Raw genomic sequence first — 20,456 nt, 5'->3', positions numbered from 1 at the left:
GATCACCAGATATGATGCAATTGATATCTAAATGAATCACTGCTTTGCAACTCAACACACACAAAATGCAGCAGGAACTCAGCAGGTCAAGCAGCATCTATGGAAAGGAATAAACAATGGACGTTTTTGGGTCTGTCTTTTCTACAGTCAAGGTCTTGGGCTAAAACCATAAGTCGATGTTTCTGGTTAAGACTCTCTATCAAAATTGATGAGTCTTGGCCCAAAATGTTACCTGTTTATTCCCTTCTATAGATGAGTCCTGAAGAAGGGTCTCGGCCCAGAATGTGTCTGTTCATTCATTTCCTGACCCGCTGAGTTCCTCCAGCATCTTGTGTGTGTGTTACTCTGGATGTCCAGCATCTACAGAACCTCATGCATTTATTATTACCGCTTCGCCCTTGCTGAACTTGTAATTAACTAACAGTTTACATGTCTGGGTCCTCTGCCTTTCTTTCTAGCCACTGTCCCTCTGGCTCTCGGAAATTCCCACCTTCACGGTCAGAATGGTCAATAGAGCAGCATAAACAAACTCAGTCACCTCAGACATTTAAAACTGCTTATGCAGCCGTAACGTTCACTTTCCTGGCATTCGGCTTACACAAACGTCCATTGACTTTCCACAGACCAGCTTAATCAAAGATTGAGAGCTGGTTCCCTACCTGGTCTGACCTACACGAGAACACCCACACATAGCCAAATGGGTGGTCTTTTAACTGCAATCTGAAATAGTCCAGATAGTCATTCAGCCATTGGTTCGATTAGAAATGCTACCAGAAATGCCTTCATGAGATGAAGGTGAAAAAAGCGAAAGGACAACAATCCGTTTCCGAAGCTGTAAACGTTCTCAGGAGAAGTCTGGTGTTTCGAAGGGAGAGCACGGAATGCCATTATCATGGAGAGTGAGGAGGAGGAACGGCACAGAATATACAAAACGAGAGTCAGGCAAGATGTGGATGATGACAGTATAACTGTAATGCTCAGCGATGTATCGTTTAGATCAATGATGTTTCACAGATACAGTGAGCCAGTAAAGGAGATGTTAAGGGCAACAGAGTTTTGGATAACCTCTAGTATACAGAGACTAGAATGAATGATGGCTTAATCGAAGGGATTTCAGGAAGCATTGTGGTGGCACTCTGGCACAGCAGTTGGCACATCACTTTACAGTGCCAGCAAACACCGCTCGGGGTTCGATTTCCCCCATACTTCCATACGTTCTCCCTGTGACCGTGTGGGTTTCCTGTGGCCTCCTCCCACGTTCCAAAGACATACGGTTAGAATTAGTAAGTTGCAGACGTACTATGTTCACATCAGATGCGTGGGGATTCTTGCGGGCTGCCCCCAACACAATCCTCACTGACTTGATTTAAAACAAATATCACATTTCACTGTATGTTTCAATGTACACGTGACAAATAAAACTAAATTATAAAGCGGGGGTGAGAGGGGACAGAAGCGGAGAACAGGGACTTTTGGAGCCAGTGGCTTAGAAGCTGAAGTTCCTTATTTAATTGTTGTAAAGAGGATGCAATCGCATATATATTTAATAAATAATGTTGAAAGGAAACTGAAACTAGATTCTTCATGTAATTTATTACTGTCATCGAAGTGACAGCGTCACAAGTGTACAGGATCGGATAGACTCTGCCAGCTCCGCAACATGCTCTCTTCTCATTACTACCAGGAGGTACAGCAGCCTGAGGACACTCTCTCTCTCTCTCTCTCTCTCTTTCTCTCTCTTTCTCTCTCTTTCTCTCTCTTTCTCTCTCTCTCTCTCTCTCTTTCTCTCTCTTTCTCTCTTTCTCTCTCTCTCTCTCTCTCTCTCTCTCTCACACACACACACACACAAGAAACGGCTTCCCCCCATCATCAGATTTCTGGACAGACCCTTGTTAAGTTCTGTAACTTCAAACATTAAAACTAATTGAAAGGAAAACAGGAGATTTGGGAAATAAGTTGTGTACTTCATTTTATTTTAGGTGAGAGCAGCACATATCATAATAGGAGCATTAGATAGATAGATAGATACTTTATTCATCCCCATGGGGAAATTCAACTTTTTTCCAATGTCCCATACACTTGTTGTAGCAAAACTAATTACATACAATACTTAACTCAGTAAAAAAAATGTGATATGCATCTAAATCACCATCTCAAAAAGCATTAATAATAGCTTTAAAAAGTTCTTAAGTCCTGGCGGTAGAATTGTAAAGCCTAATGGCATTGGGGAGTATTGACCTCTTCATCCTGTCTGAGGAGCATTGCATCGATAGATTGCAGTGACGTACTGCAAGCAATTCCTGTATTTTTACATGAAAACTGTAATGAATTATTTAAACGAGCAAGAACGCTTAATCAAAAACATAATCAGAATCAGGTTTATTATCATCGGCATGTGATGTGAAATTTGTTAACTTAGCAGCAGCGGTTCAAAGCAATGCAGTATATAATATAGCCAAGAGAAAAAGAATAAAAATATTAATTATAATAAATAAACAAGTAAGTCAATTATGTATATTGAATAGATTTGTTAAAAATGTGCAAAAACAGAAATACTGTTTATTCAAAAAAAGTGAGGTAGTGTTCATGGGTTCAATGTCCATTTAGGAATCGGATGGCAGAGGGGAAGAAGCTGTTCCTGAATCGCTGAGTGTGTGCCTTCAGGCTTCTGTACCTCCTTCCTGATGGTAACAGTAAGAAAAGGGCATGTCCTGGGTGCTGGAGGTCCTTAATAATGGACGCTGCCTTCCTGAAACGCCACTCCCTAAAGATGTCCTGGGTACTTTGTAGGCTAGTGCCCAAGATGGAGCTGACTAGATTTACAACCTTCTGCAGCTTCCTTCAGTCCTGTGCAGGAGCCCCTCCATACCAGACAGTGATGTAGCCTCCACGGTACATCTATAGAAGTTTTTGAGTGTAGTTGTTGACGTACCAAATCGCTTCAAACTCCTAATACAGTGTAGCCGCTGCCTTGCTTTTTTTATAACTACATCGATATGTTGGGACCAGGTTAGATCCTCACAAGATTACTCAAATATTTCTGAAATATTGAATACAGAACAACTGTGGACCCATGAACACTAGCTCACTTGTTCTGTCTATTTGCAGAACTTATTAATTTTTAAAATACTTCTTATTGTAACTTATAGTAGTTTTTAATGTATTGCATTGTACTGCCTCCACAAAACAACAAATTTCACAGTATGTACAGTGATACTACACTTGTTTCTGACACCATACAAAGTTTTTGAAACGGAGGATACTCGGCCCATCATGTCTGTGCAGGCTGAGAAAGAGTAACTCAGACAAATTTCACTTTGTGCTGTTTGATCCTTAGCCCTGTTGAACTCAGCTCTTCACAAACACTCTGAGGAGTTACTTAAATGTAGAGATTGTACCCGTATCAATACTTCAGGTGATAAGTTCTCCAACCCTACCACCCCACTAAAAACTAAATATGCCTTCCTCTTCTCTGCTAATCCTTCGACCAATTACCTTAAATCACAGGTTTCGGTTTCTTTCTTTTGTCTCTCAGCTAAGTTGTAAAGGTCCTTCCCATTTCTTCTCTCTGAATCTCTCACAGTTTTGGACACCTCAATTCTATAATGTTCTAAAAGCTCTTAGATGATATTCCTAATCTCTTAGATAAGCAGATGAATCATAGAAAAATGGAGAGCTATGTAGGAGACAAGGGTTAGATTGATCTTCGAGTAGGTTATGAGGTCTGCACAATGCTGTGGGCCAAAGGGCCTGTACTGTGCTGTAGTGTTCTATGTGCTGTGTTCAATTAAATTGCCCCTCAGTTATTCAATTTGAAAGGAAAAAACTCCAGCCTATCTGTAAGAATTTTTGTAAGCATACCGTATGTGATGTGGTGGTGTAGTGGCATCAGTACTGGACTTCAAGGCAGATGATCCCGAGTTCAAACCCAGCCGGGTCCCAGCCTGGGCAGCAGCAGTACCTGTGTGGAAGAAAGGCCTGGAAATCTACTTCCGTATCTTGCCATGAAAACCCTATGATCCCTAGGGTCCATGAGGTCATGAAGGGTCGGACTCGACTTAACAACTGAACAATAAACTGTATGTGAGAGAATTAAAAACACAAAATGCTGGCAGAACTCAGCAGGCCAGACAGCATCTATGGGAGGAGGTAGTGACGACGTTTTGGCCCGAAACCCTTCATCAGGAGTGAAGTAACATGGGATGGTCAAGGGGGGATAAGAAGTGGGGAGAGGGATAAAGTAGAGAGCTGGGAAGTGATAGGCTGGAGGGAAATGGGCTAGGGGGAAGGTGGAGAATTATGGGAAATAAAAGAGAAAGAAAGGTAGGGCTGGGGGAGAGGATTATTTATTTCCAACATCTGCAGATTCACTCGTGTTGCCTGTGAGAGAATTAGTTGATGGCAAGTAAAGTGAGGTATTGGGATTAAAGAGATTGCTTTGGGAGCCAGCAAATACATCCAATCTTTACTCTTGACTACAGTTTTCATGTCCTGGCAAAGTCCTTGTAAATCTCCTCTGTCCCCGCTCAGTGCCAACACATCATTCCTGTATTTTGTTGATCAGAACACTACACAGTAGAAATCTAAACACAGTTGCTAAACATAATTTGGCTAATAAAGGAAACCATCTTGAGTGCCTTTATAACCATTTGGCTACCAGTCTGGCTACATTTAAGGGGTACATGAGGGGGAATTTCTTCACTCAGAGCATGGTGAAAGTGTGGAACGAGCTGCCAGTAGAACTGGTAGATAAAGTTTCATTTTCAGCATTTAAGAAAAATTTGGATGAGTAGATGGATGAAAGGGGTAAGGAAGTCTATGGTTTGGGTGCAAAGGTCATTGGGAGTAGACAAAATAATAGTTTGCATGGACTGGATGGGCCGAAGGGCCTGTTTCTGTGCTGTGGTGCTCTATGACTCTATGATCTATTCACATTTAGGCCTTGTTGCCGCTCCCCAGACGCAGCACTGCACTCTTTCTGGGTTAACTTGTACTTGCCACTTTTCTGCCCCGCTGACTGGCTGACAGTGTCCTTCAGAAGTCAAGAGTGTTCCTCCTCCCTGCCAGTTTTAACTGTTCAACACAATTTCCTTCAACTTGAGCATGGGTTGACACGATCCAATTTTAAAATTTATTTGTATTTAGAGGTACAGCACAGTGACAGGCCCTCTGGCCCAACGAGCCCACACCGCCCAATTTATACCCATGTGACCAATTAACCTCCTATTCCAAACGTCTTTGAAATGTGGGACGAAACCAGGGCATCCTGAGCAAACCCATGTGGTCATGTCAAGAACGTACAAACGCTTCAAATACAATGGCAGGAATTGAACCTGGGTCACTGGTGCTGTGAAGTGTTAACACTAACTGCTATACTACTGTGCCGATTCTGGTAGATTAAACAAAAAGCATGGAAGTTAACAAAAGTGAAGAATGGTGTTGCATATATGCAAACATTTCTGGATGTATTGTGACCCATTTGCTTTATTTAACATTTCAGATCTGTCAGGACATTTCGCTCCTTCCTCGCTGGTGTTAAAAATTTTTGTTTTCTGTTACTTTTGGGTTAGCAGCAGTGGCACAGGATGTGCATGTAATTGAAGCTGCTTTCACACATCAAGCAGATGAGTGTCAGTGAGACACTGGCTTGGATGCTATTCAATGCATGTGTGGCCTTTGGGTCAACACCATAGACCATTAAACCATGAGACATAGGAGCAGAATAAGCCCATTTGGCCCATCCACTTTGCTCTACTATTCCATCATGGCTGATTTATTATCCCTCTCAACCCCATTCTCCTGCCTTCTGCCCGTAATCTTTGACACCCTACTGCTTTAAGTATACTCAAAGACTTGGCCTCCACAACTGCCTGTGGCAATGACTTCCACAGACTCACCACCACCTGGCTAAAGAAATTTCTCCTCATCTCTGTTCTAAATGGACATCTCTCTAGTCTGAGCCTGTGCCTGCTGGTCCGAGACTCACACACTATAGGAAACATCTTCCCTACATCCACTCTTTCCAGACCTTTCAATATTCAATAGATTTCAATGAGGTAACGCTCCTCATACGTTAACCCAGTCAATCCCGGAATCATTCTCATGAACCTCCTCTGGACCCTCTCCAACATCAGCACTTCTTTTTGTAGATAAGGCACTCAAAAGAGCTCACAATGCTCCAAGTGCAGTCTGACTTTATAAAGCCTCAGCATCACATCCTCTCTTTTACATTCTAGTAGTCCTCTCAAAATGAATACTAACATTGTATTTGCCTTCCTCATCACTGACACATCCTGCAAGTTAACCTTCAGAGAATCCTGCGTGAGATCTCCCAAGCCAGTTCTATTATTCCATACGGCTGCTTCATTCTCCCTGTCTCACCACAACATTTGCCACCCTTGCTCATGAAGAACTTGCCAACCTGCACTTTAAGTATACTCATCTCAGCATCATTTCGGGCTGCTGAAGGGTAATGCAACTGGAGGCAGGCATGCTTCAAAATTCTATACTCCTATATATCCGCTGCAGGCTGGCTGCTGCATTTATGGAGGTTATTTAATAATGAAATATGCAAGAATAACCAATTAACCAATTGTTTTTTTCACAGGCGTGTGGTCGGAATGTGAAACATACTGCCTGCAAACATGGTGGATACAAGTTCCATCACGCCCATCAAAGGGGAATCATATAAATATTTGGTGGAGAAAACCTTGGGAGGCTAGAGTCATTAAGCCACAGTCACACAACACAGAAACAGGCCTTCAGCCCAACTGGACCGTGTAGATCACAACATCCACGCTGCTAGTCTGCTGCCCATAACCATACTCAATGACCCTCCCCTCCATGTACCTATCCATAAAAGTTGCAATTGTACCCATCTCCACACTCCCTCTGGAAGCTCATTCCAGCTACCTGCCAACTTCTGCGTAAACAGTTACCTCTCAGGTCTCTTTTAAATCTCTTCCCTCTTGCCTTGTATCTGTGCCCTCTAGATTTGGACTCCCCTACCCTGGGGAAAGACTATGACTGTCCATCCTCTCCATACCCTTTTTGATTTGATATATGTCTATGAGGTAAGTCACCTCTCATTCTTCCACACCTCACAGAGTAAAGATCCAGAGAGGCCATCCTCTCCCTATAACTCATAAGAACATAAGAAATTCGAGCAGGAGTCGGCCATCTGGCCCGTCGAGCCTGCTCCGCCATTCAATAAGGTCATGGCTGATCTGGCCATGGACTCATCTCCACCTACCTGCCTTTATCCCTTAACTCTTAATTCCCCTACTACACTGTAAAAATTTCAGGCCCTCTAGTCTAGGCTGCACCCTCATAAATCTTTTCCGCACCCTCTCCAGTTTAATAATGTCTTTCGTATAATAGTGTGACCAAAACTGTACAATATACTCTCACCAGTGACTTATGTAACTGTGACATCATAAACAAGATGCCCTGACTGATGAAGGCCATCGTGCCCCACCCTCCCCACTTGTATGAACACTTTCAGTGATCTGTGCATTCGTCCTCCCAGGTCGCTCTGTTCCACAACACTCACCAAAGCCCTGACACTCACTGTATAAACCCTGCCCTGGTTTGGATGTCCAAAATGCATCACCTTAGAGTTATCAAAGTTGAAATCCACTTGCCATCTCCCTAACTGATCAAGATCTCTTATAATTTGCTGTAACCTGTTTCCTTTACCTACAAAGACCCCTAATTTAGTACTGGAAAGTGAATGAGACTAGGCAGTCGCTCTGGTAGAGAGCAGTGTAGACGTAATGGACCAAATCACCCCTTTCTGTCCTGTTGTAGGGTTTCACAAATACACTGTGATTTTAAAGATCTAAAGATGAGCTTTATTTGTCTCGAGTACATCAAACCATACAGTGAAAAGTGCCGTTTGTATCAAATCAAGTCTAGATTTTGTAATTCAGGACCCACCTTTGTTGACTTCACCTACAGTGCTTTCACTTCCGAAGCCTGATTTAGTTCCCATTCTGCACATGAGTGAGCCATTCAGCTCCTCCAACCTTCCTTCATTCCAGTACTCACCAGTATGTCAACTCCGTCTGTCCATCCTAGATTTACTTCCTAATAAAACTATGAATTTCAAAGTCACAGTGTTCGGGGAGGCAGCATTTCAAAGCTCAGCTCCACCGTGCATGAAGAAATGTGAATGCTTTCACATAAATCACTTGGCTTGTGGCTTACTGCTCCACATCTGCTGACTAAAGGAATCTTTATGACATTAAAATTCTTAATTAATTCAACCTGCAACATCAAGGCTCAAGGAGATGCACGGTAAGTTATCACGAGTTTCAGAATTTAACCATTTGTTTTCCAGAGTGGATAATTTCACTCATTCTACCACTAAACTGATTTCACTATCTATGATCATTTTCAAGGGCCCTACAACTTACGTTCTCAATAGTTATTATTTTTTTCTCTTTTTATATTTGCACAGTTTGTTGCCTTTGTACTTTGGTTGTTTGTCCTGTGTGCAGTTTTTCATTGACTCTTTTGCTTTTTTTTGTATCTACTGTGAATGCCCACAAGAAAATGAATCTTAGGGTTGCATATGGTGACATATATATGTACTTAGATAATAAATTGACTTTGAACTTGGTGAATAAACTTCATTCCTTTGCAAAATAGGTTCAGAGTTAATGGTCTATGGAGGTGCAAATGCATGAGGACAAATTTTGTATCCTCGAGGTTTCTCTCATCCAGCTTGGGAAGAATGGACAAGGGAGTCGCGTAGGGAGCGACCCCTGTGGAAAGCAAAAGGGGGGGGGAGGGAAAGATGTGCTTGGTAGTGGGATCCCGTTGGAGGTGGTGGAAGTAACAGAAAATCTGCAGATGCTGGAAATCCGAGCAACACACGCAAAATGCTGGGGGAGCTCAGAAGGTCAGGCAGCTTCTATGGGGAAAAGTACAGTTGACATTTCGGGCCAAAACCCTTCTGCAGGATCGAAGAAAAAAAGCTGAGGAGTAGATCAGACAGGTTCTTCCCAGGTTATGAACACCTGACTTATGATGCAGCCTGCAGATTACGAGACCAGCTGGATGGATTTACCAGCTTCTGTCGAATAGGAAACCATTCCATGACAATACTTGACCAGCTGAGTTAAGATCCCTGCTTTAACTACGTTGCCCTTGGTTGGTCTATGTTTAATAGTGTAGAGCGGCCACGTTTCTGATGAGTTGCAAACAGTTCTCAGGAACTGAACACTATCAGAACCTAGGAAGGACCTGTACTTCAAAAGTTCACAGAAACGAGATGTGTATTACATCAGAGCCAAGTGTCATAGAGGTACAGTATGGTGACAAGCCCTTCGGCCCATCAAATCCATGCCAACCAGCAAGCTCCTATTTTTGCATTAACCCTGCCTATCCCATCTTAATCTCCCCACACTGGTGACCTTCCCCACCTGATAGAATAGCAACAAATAACAGTGAAACTCAGATTATTGCTCGGAATTTCTTTGCCCATATTCGGGAGTCAATCTGAGTTTGCAGACTGTTAAGAATATTTTTTAGCAATGTTTTAATATATTCATTGAAGAGATGTTGGCTTCACGGACTGAGCCAGCATTTATTAATTCCCTGGTTACCCTTGAGAAGGTGGTATTGAGCTGCATTCTCGAATCACTGCAGTCCTTGAGGCCCTGGTGTACCAAAGAAAGAATCCCAGGATTATCAGCCAGTGACAAGTCAAGGTGGTGTTTGGCTTGGAGTGCAGCCTCCAGGTGATGGTATCCTGCAGGGCGAGTTGCAGGAGTGCTACAGACTGGATGCTGCCAGGCCTTGCGTTATAGGGAAAGGTTGAATACGAGAGAACTTATGTATGCAGAATTATGAGAGGTATATATATATATATATATATATATATATATATATACACACACACACACATACATGCAGGATATTTGCTCTCCGATTGGGTGAGCCTAGAACCAAAGGTCATAGGCTTAAGGTGAAAGGTGAAATATTTAGAAGGAACTTCTGAACTCAGATGATGGCATGAGTGTGGAACAAGTTGCCAGTGGATGTGGGTTTAATTGTAACATTTGCTAAGTTTGGATAGCGATTTGGCTGAGAGGGGTTTGGAGGAATATGGTATGGGTACAGGAAGATGGGGCTGGGCCGAAGATCAGGTCGGCACAGACTAGATGGGCCTGTTCCATGCTGTAGTACTCCATGACTCTGTAACTGCTGCTACTATGCATTAGCAGTCAAGTGAGTGGATGGAGTGCCTATAAAACAGGCTTCTATGTCCTGATGGTGTGGAGCTTCCTGAGTGTTATTAAAGACGCACTCGTCCAGACAAGTGGAGAGTACTTCATCATTTTCCTAGCAGGCCCAGTAGGTGGTAGACAGGGTTTAAGGAGTTAGATGGCGAGTTATTCATCACAGAATTCCTGACATCTAACCCGCAGCACACAGTGGCACAAGATATAACACCAATTTGCTTTGACCAGCTGTCAAAGAAGGCTTAAGAGTAGCTGATGCAATCACAAATAAGGCACAGCAGTGGCTATACTTTGTTAGGTGTCTGAGAAGATTTGGAATGTCACCAAAGACCCTGGCAAACCTCTGCAGATTCACTGTGGAGAGCCTTCTGACTGGTTGTATCACTGTCAGGTGTGGAGGGGCCAGTCACTGCACACGATCAAATGAGGCTGCAGACAGTTGTGGCCTCAGCCAGTTCCATCACCCTCTCTACCATTGAGGATGTCTTCTAGAATTACCTCAAGAAGGTAGCATCCATCATTAACAACCCTCACCATCCAAAGCCTGCCCTCTTCTCATTACTACAATCAGGGAGGAGACACAGGAGCCTGACGACCCACACTCAACATTTAAGAACCTGTTTCCCCTTTGCCATCATATTTCTGAACGGACCAATAACCCATGAATACTACCACACTATGCAAAAGATGTCAATGTTACGGGTGTCAGCCCAAAAAATGACTGCTTATTCTCCTCTCGAATGTTGCCTGACCCGCTGAGTTCCTCCAGCATTTTGTGTGGGTTGCTCTGGATTTCCAGCATCCGCAGAATTTCTTGTTTATGATTTGTTACTTTGCTACTCCTCTTTGGTACTATTTATAGTACTTATATTTAAATTATTGTACCTTATGGTAATTTTTAATGTCTTGCACTGTACTGCTGCTGCGAAACAGATTTCACTACTTATGTCAGTGACAGAACCTGATTCAGATTCTGTCTAAGAGTTAGTTAACGTTGCAGTGAACAGACAGGCTTCACCCTATACCTAACAACATTGAGTGTTTGTTGCAGACATTGCATGATAATATCTCTTGGCTGAACAGGCTAATCTTCAGAACATGAGCAAACCACAGAATGAAGAAGGCAAGCCTCAGACTCTGTCTTTAACAGATCTTCCCCCATGACAGGAAATGTTAAACTAGAAATGAGATCACTGTTTCACTGATGGTGCAAGAGTAGGCATCTCAACTCCAGTGCTGTGCCTATGGAGTTGACACTGGATTCCCCTGGGTGCTCCTGTTTCCTTCCAACATGATGGTAGGATAATTGGTTGCTGTAGGCTGTCAATGTCAGAATCAGATTTATTAACACTGACTTACAGTATGTTGTGAAATTTGGTGTTCTGTGACAGCAATACAGTGCAATACATAAAAAGAAATTGAAGTTCAAACTTCAAAGTTTTATTATTAAAGTACATATATGTCTCCATATATAACCCTGAGATTCATTTTCTTGTGGGCATATTCAATAAACCTATAGAATAGCAACTATAACAGGATCAATGAAAGATCAACTGGAATGCAGGTGACAACAAACTGTGCAAATGCAAATATTAATAAATAGCAATAAGTAACAAAACATGAAATGAAGAGTCCTTGTAAGTGAGTTTATTGGCAGTGGAAACATTTCATTGATGGGACAAGTGAAATTGAGCATACTTATCCCTGTTCAAGAGACTAATGATTGAGGGGTAGAAACTGTTCTTAAACCAGGTGGTGCAAGTCCTGAGACCCTTTTACCTTCTACCTGATGGCAGTGAGAAGAGAGCATGTCCTGGGTGCTGGGGATCCCTGATGATGGATGCTGCTTTCCTACAACATTGTTTCATGTAGATGTGTTCAATGGTTGTGAGGGCTTTACCTGAGATGTACTGGGCCAAATCCACTCCTTTTTGTAGGATTTTCCATTCAAAGGCATTGGAGTTTGCATTCCAAGCTGTGATGCAGCCAATCAATATACACATCTATAGAAGTGTGTCAAAGTTTTAGATGCGATGCCAAACCTTTGCAAACTCCTAAGGAAGCAGAGGTGCTGCTGTGCTTTCGTCACAATTGCACTTAAGTGTTAGGACCAGGACAAGTCCTCTGAAATATAACACTGAGGAATTTTAAGTTGCTAACCCTCTCTACCTCTGATCCTCCAATGAGGATTGGCTCATAGACCTTTGGTTTCCTTATCATGAAGTCCATAATCAGTTCCTTGGTCTTGCTGTCATTGAGTGACAGGTTGTTGCTATGTGACCACTCAGCCAGATTTTCAAGCTCCCTCCTGTATGCTGATTCATCACCACCTTTGATTCAGCCTACTACAGTGGTGTCGTCAGCAAACTTGAATATGGCTTTGGAACTGTGCTTAGCCTCACAGTCATAGGACATAGAACACAGAAGATACAGCACGGGAACAGGCCATTCAGCCCACAATATTGAGCTGAACCAGCTAAAAAGTAAATCAAAAATCCCCCAAACACTAATCCTTCCTACCTGCATATCCCTCCATCATCTTCATATTTAGGTGCCTATCTGGATGTCTCCTAAAAGCCTCTAATGTATTTGCCTCAACCACCATAGGAGGCAACAGATTCCAAGTATCCACCACTCTCTGAGTAAAAAAACTTACCCCACACACCCTCCTTGAACCTACCTCCTCTCACCTTCAATGCACGCCCTCTGGTATTAGACATTTCAACCCTGGGAAACAGATATACTCTGTCCACTCTATCTATGCCTCTCATAGTCTTATAAACCTCTGTCAGATCTCCCCTTAGCCTCTGCCACTCCAAAGAAAACAACCCAAGTTTGTCAGCTTCTCCTGATGACACCAGGCAGCATCCTGGTAATTCTCATCTGCGCCCTCTCCGAAGACTCAACATTTATTCCTACAGTGGGACGACCAGAACTGTATGCAATACTCCAGATCTGGCCTAAACAGACTTCTAACGTCGCAACATAACCTTGCGACTTTTGAACTCAATGCCTCAACTAATAAAAGCAAGCATTTCATAAGTCTTCTTAATCACCCTATCTGCCCGTGTAGCCGCTTTCATGGAGCTATGAACATGGACTCCAAGATCTCTCCAATCAGCAACACCGTTAAGGACATTGCCCTCAACAGTGTACAGTCTCCTTGCATTTGCTCTACCAAGGTGCAACACCTCACCTTTATCTGGGTTAAATGCCATCTGCCATTTCTCTGACAATATCTGCAACATAAGTGTAAAGTGAGTAGAGCAGGGGGCTCAGCACACAACCTTGTGGTGCACCTGTGCTGATAGAGAAAGTTAAGGGGATGTTGTTGCCAATCCAAGCTGACTGGGGTCTGCAAGTGAGGAAATCCAGGATCCAATTGCACAAGGAGGTACTGAGGTCCAGGTCTTGGAGCTTCTTGAGTAGTTTTGAGGGGATGATGGTATTGGATGCTGACCTATAATTGATAAAGAGCATCCTTACTCTCCAAATGTTCCAGGACTGAGTGAAGAGCCACTATAAGTAACTATAAATCACTATAAAGGTTCAAAGGTTCATTTTATTCTCAAAGTTTCCATGTATGATACAACTCTGATATTTGTCTTCTCCAAATGGCCATGAAATTACAGAAAGCCCATGGGAACTGATGAAACAAAAGATATCAACACCCAAAAAACAGCGACAATAGCAATCCCAGACCCCTCACTCACAGAAAAAACCAGCAACAATAACAAGCCCAGACCCCCTCACTCACAGAAAAAAACAGCAACAATAACAATCCCAGACCCCTAACTCACAGAAAAAAGCAGCAACAATAACAATCCCAGACCCCTAACTCACAGAAAAAAGCAGCAACAATAACAATCCCAGACCCCTCACTCACAGAAAAAAGCAGCAACAATAACAATCCCAGACCCCCTCACTCACAGAAAAAACAGCAACAATAACAATCCCAGACCCCCTCACTCACAGAAAAATCAGCAACAATAACAATCCCAGACCACCTCACTCACAGAAAAAACAGCAACAATAACAATCCCAGACCCCTCACTCACAGAAAAAAACAGCAACAATAACAATCCCAGACCCCTCACTCACAGAAAAAAACAGCAACAATAACAATCCCAGACCCCTCACTCACAGAAAAAACAGCGACAATAACAATCCCAGACCCCCTCACTCACAGAAAAAAACAGCGACAATAACAATCCCAGACCCCTCACTCACAGAAAAAACAGCGACAATAACAATCCCAGACCCCTCACTCACAGAAAAAAACAGCGACAATAACAATCCCAGACCCCCTCACTCACAGAAAAAACAGCAACAATAACAATCCCAGACCCCCTCACTCACAGAAAAAACAGCAACAATAACAATCCCAGACCCCCTCACTCACAGAAAAAAACAGCAACAATAACAATCCCAGACCCCTCACTCACAGAAAAAAACAGCAACAATAACAATTCCAGACAACCTCACTCACAGAAAAAACAGCAACAATAACAATCCCAGACGCCCTCACTCACAGAAAAAAAAAGCAACAATAACAATCCCAGACCCCTCACTCACAGTAAAAAACAGCAACAATAACAATCCCAGACCCCCTCACTCACAGAAAAAAACAGCAACAATAACAATCCCAGACCCCTCACTCACAGAAAAAAACAGCAACAATAACAATCCCAGACCCCCTCACTCACAGAAAAAAACAGCAACAATAAAAATCCCAGACCCCTAACTCACAGAAAAAAGCAGCAACAATAACAATCCCAGACCCCTCACTCACAGAAAAAAGCAGCAACAATAACAATCCCAGACCCCCTCACTCACAGAAAAAACAGCAACAATAACAATCCCAGACCCCTCACTCACAGAAAAAAACAGCAACAATAACAATCCCAGACCCCCTCACTCACAGAAAAATCAGCAACAATAACAATCCCAGACCACCTCACTCACAGAAAAAACAGCAACAATAACAATCCCAGACCCCTCACTCACAGAAAAAAACAGCAACAATAACAATCCCAGACCCCTCACTCACAGAAAAAAACAGCGACAATAACAATCCCAGACCCCTCACTCACAGAAAAAAACAGCGACAATAACAATCCCAGACCCCCTCACTCACAGAAAAAACAGCAACAATAACAATCCCAGACCCCCTCACTCACAGAAAAAAACAGCAACAATAACAATCCCAGACCCCCTCACTCACAGAAAAAACAGCAACAATAACAATCCCAGACCCCCTCACTCACAGAAAAAAACAGCAACAATAACAATCCCAGACCCCCTCACTCACAGAAAAAAACAGCAACAATAACAATCCCAGACCCCTCACTCACAGAAAAAAACAGCAACAATAACAATTCCAGACCCCCTCACTCACAGAAAAAACAGCAACAATAACAATCCCAGACCCCCTCACTCACAGAAAAAAAAAGCAACAATAACAATCCCAGACCCCTCACTCACAGTAAAAAACAGCAACAATAACAATCCCAGACCCCCTCACTCACAGAAAAAAACAGCAACAATAACAATCCCAGACCCCTCACTCACAGAAAAAAACAGCAACAATAACAATCCCAGACCCCCTCACTCACAGAAAAAAAACAGCAACAATAACAATCCCAGACCCCCTCACTCACAGAAAAAACAGCAACAATAACAATCCCAGACCCCCTCACTCACAGAGAAAACAGCAACAATAACAATCCCCGACCCCTCACTCACAGAAAAAAACAGCAACAATAACAATCCCCGACCCCCTCACTCACAGAAAAAACAGCAACAATAACAATCCCAGACCCCCTCACTCACAGAAAAAAACAGCAACAATAACAATCCCCGACCCCCTCACTCACAGAAAAAAACAGCAACAATAACAATCCCAGACCCCTCACTCACAGAAAAAAACAGCAACAATAACAATCCCCGACCCCCTCACTCACAGAAAAAAACAGCAACAATAACAATCCCAGACCCTTCACTCAGAGAAAAAAACAGTGACAATAACAATCCCAGACCCCTCACTCACAGAAAAAACAGCAACAATAACAATCCCCGACCCCTCACTCACAGAAAAAACAGCAACAATAACAATCCCAGACCCCTCACTCACAGAAAAAAACAGCAACAATAACAATCCCCGACCCCCTCACTCACAGAAAAAAACAGCAACAATAACAATCCCAGACCCCCTCACTCACAGAAAAAAACAGCGACAATAACAATCCCAGACCCCCTCACTCACAGAAAAAACAGCAACAATAACAATCCCAGACCCCTCACTCACAGAAAAAAACAGCGACAATAACAATCCCAGACCCCTCACTCACAGAAAAAACAGCAACAATAACAATCCCAGACCCCTCACTCACAGAAAAAAACAGCGACAATAACAATCCCCGACCCCTCACTCACAGAAAAAAACAACAACAATAACAATCCCAGACCCTTCACTCACAGAAAAAAACAGCAACAATAACAATCCCATAACCCCTCACTCACAGAAAAAAACAGCAACAATAACAATCCCCGACCCCCTCACTCACAGAAAAAAACAGCGACAATAACAATCCCATACCCCCTCACTCACAGAAAAAAACAGCAACAATAACAATCCCCGACCCCCTCACTCACAGAAAAAACAGCAACAATAACAATCCCAGACCCCCTCACTCACAGAAAAAAACAGCAACAATAACACTCCCCGACCCCCTCACTCACAGAAAAAACAACAACAATAACAATCCCAGACCCTTCACTCACAGAAAAAAACAGCAACAATAACAATCCCATAACCCCTCACTCACAGAAAAAAACAGCAACAATAACAATCCCCGACCCCCTCACTCACAGAAAAAACAGCAACAATTACAATCCCATAACCCCTCACTCACAGAAAAAACAGCAACAATAACAATCCCAGACCCCTCACTCACAGAAAAAAACAGCAACAATAACAATCCCAGACCCCCTCACTCACAGAAAAAAACAGCGACAATAACAATCCCAGACCCCTCACTCACAGAAAAAAACAGCAACAATAACAATCCCAGACCCCCTCACTCACAGAAAAAAACAGCAACAATAACAATCCCAGACCCCCTCACTCACAGAAAAAAACAGCAACAATAACAATCCCAGACCCCCTCACTCACAGAGAAAACAGCAACAATAACAATCCCAGACCCCTCACTCACAGAAAAAAACAGCAACAATAACAATCCCCAACCCCCTCACTCACAGAAAAAACAGCAACAATAACAATCCCAGACCCCCTCACTCACAGAAAAAAACAGCGACAATAACAATCCCAGACCCCTCACTCACAGAAAAAACAGCAACAATAACAATCCCAGACCCCTCACTCACAGAAAAAACAGCAACAATAACAATCCCAGACCCCTCACTCTCAGAAAAAAACAGCGACAATAACAATCCCAGACCCCTCACTCACAGAAAAAACAGCGACAATAACAATCCCAGACCCCTCACTCACAGAAAAAACAGCAACAATAACAATCCCAGACCCCCTCACTCACAGAAAAAACAGCAACAATAACAATCCCAGACCCCTCACTCACAGAAAAAAACAGCAACAATAAAAATCCCCGACCCCCTCACTCACAGAAAAAAACAGCAACAATAACAATCCCAGACCCCTCACTCACAGAAAAAAACAGCAACAATAACAATCCCCGACCCCCTCACTCACAGAAAAAAACAGCAACAATAACAATCCCAGACCCCTCACTCACAGAAAAAAACAGTGACAATAACAATCCCAGACCCTTCACTCACAGAAAAAAACAGTGACAATAACAATCCCAGACCCCTCACTCACAGAAAAAAACAGCAACAATAACAATCCCAGACCCTTCACTCACAGAAAAAAACAGCAACAATAACAATCCCAGACCCCTCACTCACAGAAAAAACAGCGACAATAACAATCCCCGAACCCTCACTCACAGAAAAAACAACAACAATAACAATCCCAAACCCCTCACTCACAGAAAAAACAGCAACAATAACAATCCCATACCCCCTCACTCACAGAAAAAACAGCAACAATAACAATCCCATACCCCCTCACTCACAGAAAAAACAGCGACAATAACAATCCCCGACCCCTCACTCACAGAAAAAAACAGCAACAATAACAATCCCAGACCCCCTCACTCACAGAAAAAAACAGCGACTATAACAATCCCAGACCCCTCACTCACAGAAAAAACAGCAACAATAACAATCCCAGACCCCTCACTCACAGAAAAAACAGCAACAATAACAATCCCATACCCCCTCACTCACAGAAAAAACAGCGACAATAACAATCCCCGACCCCTCACTCACAGAAAAAACAGCGACAATAGCAATCCCAGACCCCTCACTCACAGAAAAAAACAGCAACAATAACAATCCCAGACCCCCTCACTCACAGAAAAAAACAGCGACAATAACAATCCCAGACCCCTCACTCACAGAAAAAAACAGCAACAATAACAATCCCGGACCCCCTCACTCACAGAAAAAACAGCAACAATAACAATCCCAGACCCCCTCACTCACAGAAAAAAACAGCGACAATAACAATCCCAGACCCCTCACTCACAGAAAAAACAGCAACAATAACAATCCCAGACCCCTCACTCACAGAAAAAACAGCAACAATAACAATCCCAGACCCCTCACTCTCAGAAAAAAACAGCGACAATAACAATCCCAGACCCCTCACTCACAGAAAAAACAGCGACAATAACAATCCCAGACCCCTCACTCACAGAAAAAACAGCAACAATAACAATCCCAGACCCCCTCACTCACAGAAAAAACAGCAACAATAACAATCCCAGACCCCTCACTCACAGAAAAAAACAGCAACAATAAAAATCCCCGACCCCCTCACTCACAGAAAAAAACAGCAACAATAACAATCCCAGACCCCTCACTCACAGAAAAAAACAGCAACAATAACAATCCCCGACCCCCTCACTCACAGAAAAAAACAGCAACAATAACAATCCCAGACCCCTCACTCACAGAAAAAAACAGTGACAATAACAATCCCAGACACTTCACTCACAGAAAAAAACAGTGACAATAACAATCCCAGACCCCTCACTCACAGAAAAAAACAGCAACAATAACAATCCCAGACCCTTCACTCACAGAAAAAAACAGCAACAATAACAATCCCAGACCCCTCACTCACAGAAAAAAACAGCAACAATAACAATCCCCGACCCCCTCACTCACAGAAAAAAACAGCAACAATAACAATCCCAAACCCCTCACTCACAGAAAAAAACAGCAACAATAACAATCCCAGACTCCCTCACTCACAGAGAAAACAGCAACAATAACAATCCCAGACCCCCTCACTCACAGAAAAAAACAGCAACAATAACAATCCCAGACCCCCTCACTCACAGAAAAAAACAGCGACAATAACAATCCCAGACCCCCTCACTCACAGAAAAAAACAGCAACAATAACAATCCCAGACCCCCTCACTCACAGAAAAAAACAGCGACAATAACAATCCCAGACCCCCTCACTCACAGAAAAAAACAGCAACAATAACAATCCCAGACCCCCTCACTCACAGAAAAAAACAGCAACAATAACAATCCCAAACCCCTCACTCACAGAAAAAACAGCAACAATAACAATCCCATACCCCCTCACTCACAGAAAAAACAGCGACAATAACAATCCCATACCCCCTCACTCACAGAAAAAACAGCGACAATAACAATCCCCGACCCCTCACTCACAGAAAAAACAACAACAATAACAATCCCAAACCCCTCACTCACAGAAAAAACAGCAACAATAACAATCCCATACCCCCTCACTCACAGAAAAAACAGCAACAATAACAATCCCATACCCCCTCACTCACAGAAAAAACAGCGACAATAACAATCCCCGACCCCTCACTCACAGAAAAAAACAGCAACAATAACAATCCCAGACCCCCTCACTCACAGAAAAAAACAGCGACAATAACAATCCCAGACCCCTCACTCACAGAAAAAACAGCAACAATAACAGTCCCAGACCCCTCACTCACAGAAAAAACAGCAACAATAACAATCCCATACCCCCTCACTCACAGAAAAAACAGCGACAATAACAATCCCCGACCCCTCACTCACTGAAAAAACAGCAACAATAACAATC

The 20,456-nt window shown here is 42.9% G+C and overlaps 1 long non-coding RNA gene across 3 annotated transcripts in view; it reads right to left on the bottom strand.

Moving 5' to 3' along the window:
* Positions 1-1,964: 1,964 nt before the first annotated feature.
* Positions 1,965-20,456, bottom strand: part of LOC140734579 (uncharacterized) — a 44,660-nt gene continuing 26,168 nt past the window's right edge. Inside the window, exons 1-3 of one of the 3 annotated variants that reach the window (XR_012100567.1) lie at positions 8,050-8,164; positions 3,862-3,961; positions 1,965-2,300 (exon numbers count right to left, since the gene is read on the bottom strand). This is a non-coding gene — a long non-coding RNA (uncharacterized lncRNA). Of the gene's footprint in view, positions 2,301-3,861; positions 3,962-7,938; positions 8,165-20,456 lie in introns of those variants that run through there. The other 2 variants (XR_012100566.1, XR_012100565.1) reach the window with 2 other exon arrangements.

Source organism: Hemitrygon akajei, chromosome 10 (genome assembly GCF_048418815.1).
Source record: "Hemitrygon akajei chromosome 10, sHemAka1.3, whole genome shotgun sequence".
NCBI classification, from domain to species: Eukaryota; Metazoa; Chordata; class Chondrichthyes; order Myliobatiformes; family Dasyatidae; genus Hemitrygon; species Hemitrygon akajei.
This window is presented reverse-complemented; position numbering and strand designations above follow the sequence as displayed.